The sequence below is a fragment of the Pongo pygmaeus genome, chromosome X (genome assembly GCF_028885625.2).
Source record: "Pongo pygmaeus isolate AG05252 chromosome X, NHGRI_mPonPyg2-v2.0_pri, whole genome shotgun sequence".
NCBI lineage: Eukaryota > Metazoa > Chordata > Mammalia > Primates > Hominidae > Pongo > Pongo pygmaeus.
In genome coordinates, this window is record NC_072396.2 from 27,842,194 (window position 1) to 27,854,257 (window position 12,064).

Genomic DNA, 12,064 nt, shown 5'->3' on the forward strand with positions numbered 1-12,064 from the left:
GGGTTGGGATTTTCAGCCCCATCCCCCCAACCTCTGAGAGCTGAAGGCAAATTTATCACCAATGGCCAATGGTTTAATTGATTATGCCTACATAATGAGGCCTCCATAAAAACCCAAGAGACAAGTTCAGAGAGCTTCCAGATAGCTGAACATGTGGAGGTTCCTTGGGGATGGTGCTCCTGGGAAGTGCATGGAAACTCTGTGCCTCTTCCCCCATTCCAAGCCCTATGCATCTCTTCAACTGTATCCTTTGTAATATGCTTTACAGTAAACCGGTAAACATTTTTTAAAATGGCCAGGCCAAATGACTCACACCTGTATTCCCAGCACTTTGGGAGGCCAAGGCAGGAGATTTGCTTGAGCCCCTGAGTTTGAGGCTGCAGTGAGCTATGATCGTGTCATTGCACTTCTACGTGGGCAATAGAGTGATAAAACACGAAAAAAAAATCAAAAACCATCAATTCAATCTGAGCCAGGCACTTTCATTGCCTTCAAGCTTGTCAGCTTAGGGTGGAAACTTAGAAGACAGGATGTCAAGTGCTTTGAGAAAAAAGAATTCAGCCTCAATACAATTCCTACAGGACTATGACGAACTCTGAAGCAGCACTGCATTGATGTGACACATGAATCACTGTTCCCAAAGCAGATGAAGGACAAAAACAAAAGACCAGTTCTCATGACTGTCCAACAGACCATGTAGGGGATGACAAAAAGGTGAGTGATGCTCGGGTGAGTAATTCAATAGATTCTCTTTAAGGCCTCATCATATCCACCAAGCTGGGAGGTATACAACAGGGGGTTACAAGAAAAGTCACCAGGCACACTCAGCAGAAATGATTCAGATTCATGGGCAGAATGTGACTTTGGGACTTTGAGGAATACCAGAAGCAAACATAAATTGAAATGAAAGACTGTACAGTCTTCTGAGGAATAGTGTATAAATGAATTCACAGCTGATTACAGCCTGTGTGAAACAGCAATAAAAAGAATTGAATACAGGGCAAGTGAGGCTTAAGGAGAGTTTACAGAGCAATGTAATCCAAGCAACATTATTGCCATTGGCCATACTTCAATCGGAAAATTGTTACAGGAGAGTTCTTCATGTGCATTTATGAGATGAGAGCTGATTCGCCATCATGAATCTTGAATTTTTTTTTTTTTTTGGTCTCTGCAAAAAACCAGAAGAACCTTGATACGGTATAGGATGATGTTTGTCCCCTCCAAATCTCATGTTGAAATGTGATCTCCAATGTTTGAGGTAAGGCCTGGTGGAAAGTGCTAGAGTTGTAGGTGTGGATCCCTCATGAATGCCTTGGTGCCGAAATGAGTGAGTTCTCACCCTATTAGTTACCAAGAGATCTGGCTTTTATAAAGAGCCTGGAACTTCCTCTATCTCGCTCCCTCTCCTGCCATGTGACATGCCTGCTCCCCGTTGCTCTCTGCCATGAGTAAAAGCTTCCTGAGGTCCTTGCCTAACGCAGATGCTGGTGCCATGATTCCTGTACAGTCTACAGAACCATGAACCAAAATAAAGCTCTTAACTTTATAAATCACCCAGCCTCTGGTATTCCTTTCTAGCAGCACAAAATGGACTACTACAAAGCTCTACCACAATATTATACACTGCCATTATTCCAAAGATTCGTAAAGAACATTAACTACCCATTGAATGTGGGCATGGTCAAGTAGCAGGTGATGTATTTGGACACAGTGTTAGTAAAGCCTGGGGAGACTTTTTTGAATGAATTCAAACCCAGGCACATTCCTTTCAATTAAATGGCATTGCATCCAGTAGAAGACAATAGAGCAAGTATCCAGTGCTGAAACAGAAAGGATAGATTCACTGACATAACATCCTTAGAGACAGTAAGGAAAATCTGAAGCAGCCCTACTCTGAAATGAAACATTGCACAATTTTCCAAGGACTGGTGAGTGACTGATAATTTAGGGCTAGATTCTAAGAACAGCAATTTAAATGCCTTAAATGTGAATGAAATGCAATCTGGCCTTAAAGAAGAGGTCATCAAGCTTCCTGAGGACAACAACAGGAGTCTCATGAGCACATACTATTTTCTCAAGCGCATGAAAACCCTTAAATAAGCAATTCATTGACTTAAAAAGAAGCCGTTAACCACTACCTAGAAATAAATAATAAATAACTTTGGTGAAAAGTCTAGCATCAATTTGAATAGGTGATCACAGGAGAATAATGTTTTCATAAAAAAAAATCTGCACAAAGACACTGACATCTTCCTAATGCACACCTACGGAGCTTCCACTTTTTTGTTTATTCTTGGCCTACAGAAAATACAGGCCAATGGTGAAAATCAGTTTAGAAAAGAATGAACATAGGGCTAAAAATCTGGAGTGAACACAGCTGAACTCTAAGCCAGAAAACATAATAGGCATGAGACTAAACTTACTGAACAGGTTTTACAAAAGAAATTCAAGCATCTTATAAGAGGACAACCCAGAGGAGTTTGTAAAGCACTCTTAATACACAATCAGCCCCAAGATTATTGTATCCACGCCAAACAATTTCCAAGAAGGTCAACTGCAAAGATTCCACAGAAGGCATTCTGAGTGACTTCCAGTACACTGGGCAGGCGATGGGGAAAGACCTGAGACAATATGAATCACCCTTACAAGCACAGTAGGATCCTCCTGTGCTTCACATGCTTTCTAATGCACGGGATACCCCTAAAACAGCCAGTGTGCATTGAATACAAGACATGTTTTTGTTCAGGATCTTGAGAGTAATTATAAAGAATGACTGCAGTGCCTCACCCCTGAGGAACTGAAGACTTTGTGGACACAGAGCACGCTCCCAGTGCCAGGAACCAAAGAACCTTTCAGCGACCAACACGATGCCTTGGGAGGCAAGATGGTCCCGTCGCACAAGAGGAGTAATTTGAACATGCTGAAAACCCCCAACAGGAAGCTAGGCCTGGGACCCTCAGCATGGCATGCTCACTGCCATCAAAACAAGCATCATACACAAGGGAAGCACAGAGTTCAAAAGGCATTACCCAAAGGGGCAATCAGCCTCGCAGATATGCCATTTTAATCTGGTCAACATGGAATGACCTTTCACTCACCTGTTGTAAATGAGGGAACATCCTGGTAAGTGGGAGTTCACATCTTACACACCTTCCACCAGAATGACTGTAAGCATTCCTGACAGGGCTGCACGCATGCCCAGCAATTGAGAAGACTGTCAATCCCAAAGTTTCCAAAAGGAAACCAACAAAAAATAAGGCACTCCAAGTAGCACCCCGTAAAAAGACAGATAATAGGGCCCAATCCGAGAATTCACCAACTGACTTCTGAAATAGAGTGGGATCCTCCCAGACTTACCATTCTGTAATGCACTGGACAGCCCCCAAAAGCAAACATGGATTGAAGGGAAGCCACCAGTGGTCCCAAATCTGGACAATAATTGTCACAAGTGCCCGGGGGGTGCAGCACTCCTGAGGAACTGAAGGCTGAGTGAACAAGGAGTGAGTTTCTAAGGCCAGACACAGAGCAATCTTTCAGTGACCATTTTGAGACCCTGTGAGGGAAGAGGGTCTTGCCTCCCATGAGGAACAGTCTGCACTTATACAGCACTCCCGAGAGGAAGCTCTGCATCTGCATGAAATCCCTGCACGGCATGTTCACTGAAATTGAAAGACACATCATACAAGAGGGCAACTCAGGGGAGTTTTTAAAGCATTCTTATACCAGGACAATCAGCCCTGAGATTGCTGTATCCATTCACCACAACTTGCTGGAACAGCAATCCCATGGTTTGCAAAAGTGGCATTCCAGGTGACTGTCAAGCACCATGGGTGGGCAGTGGCAACAGACCAGACAGGTTATCAACCACTGTTAGAAGCAGGGTAGGATCCTCCTTTGCTTAACATGCTTTCTAGTGCAGAGGACACCCCTAAGAAAGCAAATGGTCATTGAACAGAAGCCACCTGTTATTCAGGACCTTGAAAGCAATCACAATGAGTTACTGGGGTACATCAATCACTCTTGACAAGCCAGAGCCTGTGTGGACATAGAGCGAGTTTCTAACGCCAGGAACCAGGAAACATTTGAGTGACCCGACTCCTGATCCTAAGAGTCAAGACAGTATAGTCTCATGTGACAAATCATTAAAATGTACTGAAAGCTCCCAAAAGGAAGCTATGCCTGGGGCCATCAGCATAATGTGTTCATTGCCATCAAACGAGCATCACACAAAAGGACAACCCAGAGACGTGTCGAAAGCATTATTGGAACAGTACAATCAGCCTTGAGATTTCTGTACCCATTCTCCCAAATTTACAGGAACCCCCAACCCCAGATTCCCAAAAAGGCATTCTGGGTGACTTCCAGCACATAGGCAGTCAATGAGGACAGACCCGGGTGGCCATTGGCCGCTGTTATTAGCAGAGGACAACCCTCCTGTGGATAACCCGCTTCCTAATGCACTGGATAATCCTAAAGAAGCCAATGTGCATTGAATTGAAGCCACCTGTTGTGCAGTTCCTTGAAATTAACTGTAGCAAGGGCCCCGGGACTCATCACTGCTGAGACACTGAAGGTTGAGGCAAGAGGATCTTGCCTCACATGACAAGTTGTCTGAACGTACAGAACACTCCTGAGAGAAAACTCTGCATGAAATCCCTGCGTGGCAAGTTCATTTCCATCAAAACAAGCATCATGCAAGAGGGCAATCCAGAGCAGTTTTGAAGGCACTTTTAAAACGGGACAATCAGCCTTGAGATGGCTGGATCCACGGCCAAAAATTTCCAGGAAGGCCAGTCGCAAGGATTCCACAGAAGGCATTCAGAGTGATTTCCAGCGCCCTGGGCAGGCAACGGGGACAGATCCGAGAGGTCATCAAACCCCACTACGAACACAGTAGGATCCTCCTGTGGGTAATGTGTTTTCTTTCTAATGCACTGGATATCCTTTAAAACAGCCAATGTCCATTGAAAACAGCCATGTTTTTGTTCAGGACCTTGAGAGTGATTTTAGAGTGAGGTTCCGTAATGTAATGGTGAGCACTCTAACAGTAATTTTCATGAGTGACTGGGGTGCCTCACTCCCTGAGAAACTGAAGACTTTATGTAGGCAGAGCGAGATTCCAATGCCAGGAACCAAGGAACCTTTCAGTGACCAACATGATGCCCTGGGAGGCAAGATGGTCTTGTCTCACAAGAGGAGTAATTTGAACATGCCGAAAACCCCCAACAAGAAGTTAGGCTTGAGACCCTCAGCACGGCGTGCTCACTGCCATCAAAACAAGCATCAAACACAAGGGAAACATAGAGGAGTTCAAAAGGCATTGCTCAAAGGAGCAATCAGCCTTGCAGATATGCCATTTTAATCTGGTCGTCATGGAATGACCCTTTTACTCCCCTATCCTAAATGGGGGAACAACCTGGTAAGTGAGAGTTCACATATCACACGCCTTCCACCAGAATGACTGTAAGCACCTCTGAGAGGACTTACACATGCCCAGTGATTGAGAAGACTGCAAATCCCAAAGTTTCCAAAAGGAAAACAACAACAAAAAGGCACCCCAAGTGGCACCAGTAAAAAGACAGGCAATGCGGACTAACCCAAGAAGTCACCAACCAACTTTTGAAACAGAGTGGGATTCTCCCAGGCTTACCATTCTGTAATGTACTGGATAGCCCTCCAAAAGCAAATGTGCATTGAAGACAAGCCACCGGTGGTACCAAATCTGGACAATAATTGTCACAAGTGCCCTGGAGTGCAGCACTCCTAAGGAACTGAAGGCTGAGTGAACAGGGGGTGAGTTTCTAAGGCCAGGCACAAAGCAACCTTTCAGTGCCCATTTCGAAACCCTGTGAGGGATGAGAGTCTTGCCTCCCAAGAGGAACAGTCTGCACTTACACAGCACTCCCAAGAGGAAGCTCTGTATCTGCATGAAATCCCTGCACAGCACGTTCACTGAAATCGAAAGAAGCATCATACAAGAGGGCAACCCAGAGGAGTTTTTAAAGCATTCTTATACCAGGATAATCAGCCCTGAGATTGCTGCATCCATTCACCACAACTTGCTGGAACAGCAATCCCATGGTTTTCTGAAGAGGCATTCCGAGTGACTGTCCAGGACCACTGGCAGGCAATGTGGGCAGACTGGAAAGGTTACCAACCTCGTTTACACTGAATTATAGAGAAGTTGGTTTTGCTCACCCTAAGGTTTTTTTCAAGAAATGTGTCTGCCGTGACAGACCCATCAGTAATTGCACACGGGCTGTGATTTAGTATTTGGCCCTAACTTTTTACTTCTCTCATTCATGCCTTGGTTACATTATCAGGACCAAATGAAACAATCATTTTGAGGTTATTTTAGAAATGGTCAAGCAGATTCCTGAACCTCTTCAGTGCCATAAATTTACCAAAAGCAGCACTACTGTGAAATGCCAGATCAGCCATTCTTCATAGGTCTGGTGAAGTACATGACTCCATGGTGAGTTGTTCCTATTGTCAAATTGGCATTGAAATCTTTCAATACAGAGTGAGTGAATCTGGGAAAGAACAATGCAATGTAGTTTACTCCTGGCACCATCATTACCATCAAGCTGGGAGGCCTGAAGCAGGCATTAGTGATGAGGTCGCCAAAAAGTGCAGAATCTGAATCCTTTCTGCACTTTCGCTCCCTGTTCACTCAACCTTCAGTTCCTCAGGAGTGCTGCACTTTTGGTGCAGAAAGGATTCAGATTCTTGCCCATGTTGTTCCTTCTGACCTGTGAGGAAAATATGAATCCTCTTTACACTGACCTTATAGACTGCTCTTTCTTCCCAGTGCTGGTAAGTACATGAATGTAGACCAGTTTTGGCCATTGACCAGCAGGTGGTGAACGTGGTGAAAACAAAGGGGTTGCAAAGAGTACCGTTATGGGTTGAATTTCCTTTGTGTTCATCGCCACCAATAAAAGAAACGGTAAAATATTTAAGTAAATAACTAAATAATAATTATATTATAGTTGTCTAGCGCGTCCATGTGAAGAGACCACCAAGAGGCTTTGTGTGAGCAACAAGGCTGTTTATTCACCTGGGTGCAAGTGGGCTGAATCAGAGAAAGGAGTCAGCAAAGGGAGTTAGGGATGGGGCAGTTTTATAGGACTGGGGTAAGCAGTGGAAAGTTACAGTTAAAGTGGGTTTTTCTCTTGCAGGCAGGGGTGGGGGTCACAAGGTGCATGGTGGGGATATCAGAAGACTCATTGTCCAGAAGAAGAATGTCACGAGGTCGATTGATCAATTGGGACAGGGCAGGAACAAGTCATAATGGAATGTTGTAAGGTTGGTCAATCAGTTAAGACAGGAGCTGGCTGTTTCCCTCCTTTTGTACTTTTTGGTTGCCTCAGGCCATCTATATGTATACGTGCAGGCTTGGGCTCCGAGGCCTGACATTTCTATCTTCTTATATTAATAAATAAAATACAAAAAAATAGTGGTGAAGTGTTGGGGCGGCAATTTTTTTTTTGGGGGTGTGGTATGGAAGGGCAATGGGCGATGTTTCTCAGGGCTGCATCAAGCAGGATTAGGGGCTGCATGGGCACGTTAAAGAAAATTTTATAATGAGTTACATGGAATAGGAGTTTAGGCTGTAGGGAGATCTTGGGGCAGAGGATGGTACCGTGGGGTTACTAAAAGTAGCATTTGTCATATAGAATGATTGGTGATGGTCTGAATGCGGTTTTGTATGAATTGAGAAACCAAATGGAAGACACAAGGCCCAAATAAGAGAAGAAGAAAAACAGGTACCAGGAGACTAAGAATTGGGAGGACCCAGGATGTCCAATGAGAGAGTGCCCAAGGGGGTTCAGCATAATTACTTGCTTGGATGGCGAGTTTTTGGGCTCTATCCTTGAGTTTTTTTATGTTGTCATACACCAGGCCAGATTGATTTAGGTAAAAGCAACACCCTTCATTTAAAAATGTACAAAGTCCTCCTTTTTCAGCAGTGAGTAAGTCAAGGCCTCGGCAGTTTTGGAGGACAACTGCAGTTAAAGAGTTAACCTGGGCCTGAAGGACTGATAGAGTTTGTGATATGTCTGCGATGCTAGCAGAGAAGGCATTAGAGAAGATACGGAAGGTCGTGACAGAGGTTGAAATGCCTGCTATTCCAGTTCCAAGAGCAATAGTGGAGGCAGAAAGTCCTAAACCGACAAGCAAGGGTATTAGTGAAATAACTCTTTTTTGTCATGTTGGTGTCATGAAGAGAACAGGAAGCTCTTCAGTCCCATTTGCAAACTGAATTTTGGGAGTAAGGTAAACTAGTGTGCATGTGCCTGTCTAATTAGCAGGTAGACACATGTAGGTAGAGGATCCACAGTGGAAGAAGAGACCTCGTTCAAGACAAAACAGGAAATACATAGTAAAAAGATGAGAAAGAGTACTAAAAGAGGTGTCTTGTACCCAGACTCCTAGGGATCCAGGTAGGGCGGCAGCCATCAGAGGTTGTAATGGGGACTGATGAGGTAACTGTGTAGAGGGGGAGGTTCAATTTTCATAGTGTATGAGAAAACGTCGAGTGTCTATGGCAACCTTTCACTATTATTTACGGGGTTGGGTATAAGCAAACAAGAAGAGGCCTGGGAGGAGAGTCTGATGAGCAAGGGGAAGGTAGCCAAGGATGGACTGAAATACAGGGTAAGTGTCTTCCTAAGCAATAATAACTGCTGACGTTTTTAAGTTTGCCAGTATTGATAGAGGGCTTATCTGTAATACAGAGCTGGAAGGCCCCAGTTGTTTCAGTGATGTGTGTAGTTGGGCTTTGGAGATGAAGAGTGAAGAAACATTGAGAAGGTGAAAGGTTACCCAGCGGAATTCCAGTGGGTCTTTGTCGAGAGATACATAAAGGAGCGGCCACAGGAATAGTAGTAGTTTGTGTTGTGAGGGGTCCAAATATGCGGGGAGTAGAGTTGATCTAAGGAGAAAGGTTTTTTAACTAAGTGCAGAGAAGGGCGGCAGCTTGCTTATGCGAAATGTCTGGGGAGGTCTTGCTGGACCTGTCCAGAAAGTAAAGAAGTTCTTCAGGAGGGTAAAGGTGAGGGCTGTTAAAGGAAGTTCGGAGGTGTAGGGAGACAGATGTTGCCCAGTCTGTACGTAAGGCGGGGACAGCTGTGTAGGTGCAGGAAGAAAGGGAAATGCAAAGCCAGCAATTGTTTGCCAAGGAGGGATTAGAAACGGCTAGGAGAGAGTGAATGAGATTGATAGTGTTGTGGAGATAGCTGGGGAGAGGTAGAGGGTGGCATAAGAATGGGAATGAGAATAAGAGTGAGTATAAAAGTAAACAATAGAACTTCATCAGGGTGAAAGTACTGGAGGGTGCCCTGCCAGCAAAGATCATCTATCCACTCCAAGAGGGAGTCAAGAGTGGTGGTTTGGGGATAGCACCAGGAGATATCAGCTGTGATGTCTTGGAGAGAAAGTGTAAACCAGCAGTGTAAACAAGAGTAGGGCATTTATGAGTAGTTGAGAATGGTGAATCAGAGTATGACTAGACAGAAGATAGTAGGGATGACAAGTTTTTGGGGCACAGTCAAAGTAGTGGGGATGACTGCGTAGAGCCCTGCTGTAAAAAGTAGGGTAAGGATGAATAGACCTAATAGAATAAAGAAATGTATTAGGCTCATAAGGGTTATTACTATTCTTCAGAAATGTGAGTGAATTTAAGGGAAGTAGGGGAGAGTACTTGCAACTTCTAGGAGGAAGAGGAGAGATCAGGTTGGTTGTCCAACGGGCACCGCTTTATTCCGGAACAGTGAACCCAATGGGGAGGGTCCTGCAGGCAGACGACAGTTGGGGTACTATGGATGACCAAGTAGGGTCCAGTCTATCGAGGCTGTAGAGTTTGAGGGGTCAGATTCTTAATAAGAACTGATTGTCCAGCTAGGGTGTCTTCATATGGCTGAGAATCTGGAGTAGGCAAGAGAAGATTAGCAGCCTGGCGAATTTCCTGTCTAGTCTGCTGGAAGACTGGAAGATAGTCACGTAGAGGGTTGGTGTCTGGGATGAGGTTGGGGCCGACCAAGAAAGTGCATCCATATAAAAGTTCAAACGGACTGTACCCTGTAGCATCTCGAGGACAGGCTCTAATTCTGAGAATGGCAAGAGGTAAAAGTACTGTCCAGTCCTTTTTAAGTTGGAGGCTGAGCTTGGAGAGGTGTGTCTTTAAAAGACCATTAGTCCGTTCTACCTTTCCTGAAGATTGAGGACGGTAAGGAGTATGAAGTTTCCACTGAATACCAAGAGCCTGAGAAACTGCTTGGGTGATTTGACTAATAAAGGCCGGTCCGTTATCAGACTGTATAGAGGTGGGAAGGCCAAACCAAGGAATTATGTCTGACAGAAGGGAAGAAATGACCGCGGTGGTCTTCTCAGACCCTGTGAGAAAGGCCTCTACCCATCCAGTTAAAGTGTCTACCCAGACCATGAGGTATTTTAGTTTCCTGACTCGGGGCATATGAGTAAAGTCAATTTGCCAGTCCTGGGCAGGGGCAAATCCCCAAGCTTGTGGTGTAGGGAAGGGAGGGGGCCTGAACAATCCCTGAGGAGTAGTAGACTAGCAGATGGAACACTGAGAAGTGATTTCCATGATGGAAAGGAAATGAGAGGTTCTAAGAGGTGGGCTAGCAGCTTGTAATCTGCATGGAAGAGGTTATGAAATGATGACAGAATAGAATGGGCCTGTGAGGTTGGAAGGAGATATTTTCCTTGGTCCAAGAACTATTTGCCTTGTGTGGGAAGAGATTGATAGGTTCAAGTTTCAGTAGGAGAGTAGGTGGGAGTGACCGATGAGGAGAAAAACTGGCCATGAGGGACAGAAGTTAGAAGGCTAACTGCTTGTTTAGCTGTCTTATCAGCATAATTGTTGCCTTGAGCGATGGGATCTGATGCCTTTTGATGGCCCTTGCAGTGAATGACTCCAGCTTCATTTGGAAGTAAAGCGGCCTTGATAAGAGTTTTTATTAAAGAGGCATTGATGATGGAGGACCCTTGCATAGTGAAGAAACCTCTTTCAGCCCATATAACAGCACGGCAGTGCAGGATATGGAAGACATATTGAGAGTCAGTATAAATAGTGACATGTAGTCCTTTTGCAAGAGAGTGACGGCCCGAGTTAAGGCAATGAGTTTGGCTTGCTAGAAGTAGTGGAGGGGGGCAGAGTGGTAGCCTCAGTGATAGATGTGGAAGATACTGTAGCATGGCCTGCCTTTGCTGGTGAATGGTGATTAGGCCTGGAGGAGCTTCCATCAATAAACCAAGTGTGATCAGGGTGAAGAACAGGAAAGAAGGAAATATGGGGAAATCGAGTGAATGTCAGGTGGATCAGAGGGATACAGTCATGGGGTAAGCTGTGGTATCTGGAATACTGTGGGAGGCCGGATTGAAGTCTGGGCCAGGAACAATGGTAATTGTGGGAGACTCAACAAAGAGTGAGTATAGTTGAAGGAGCCAGGGAGCAGAAAGTATATGCATCAGGTGTGAGGAAGAAAATAGATTTTGGAAGTTATGAGAACTGTGGAGAGTGAGTTGAGCATAGTTTGTGATTTTAAGGGCCTCTAAAAGTATTAAAGCAGCGACAGCCACCGCATGTAGACATAATGGCCAGCCTAAAATAGTAAGGTCAAGTTGTTTGGACAAAAAGACTACAGGGTGCAGTCCCAGTCCTTGTGTAAGAATTCCGACTGCACAGCCCTGCACTTTGGCTGTGTGTAATGAAAAGGGTTGGGATGAGTCAGGGAGAGCTAGTGTGGGAGCAGTCTCTAAAGCTGTCTTCAAGGAATGGCAAGAGGAGTGGGGAAAGGATTTAGGATCTATGGGGTCAGCTAGGTTTCCCTTTGTGAGTTTATATAATGGTTTTGTTAGGATGGCAAAACCAGGTATCCAAAGGCGAAAGTATCCAACCATGCCCAGGAAGAAAAGGAGTTGTTGTTTTGTAGAAGGGGTTGGGGTTTGAGAGATCAGCTGGACACGATCGGCAGGAAGAGCTAGCATGTTTTCATGAAGAATTATGCCAAGGTAGGTAAGGAATGGGGAAGAAATTTGA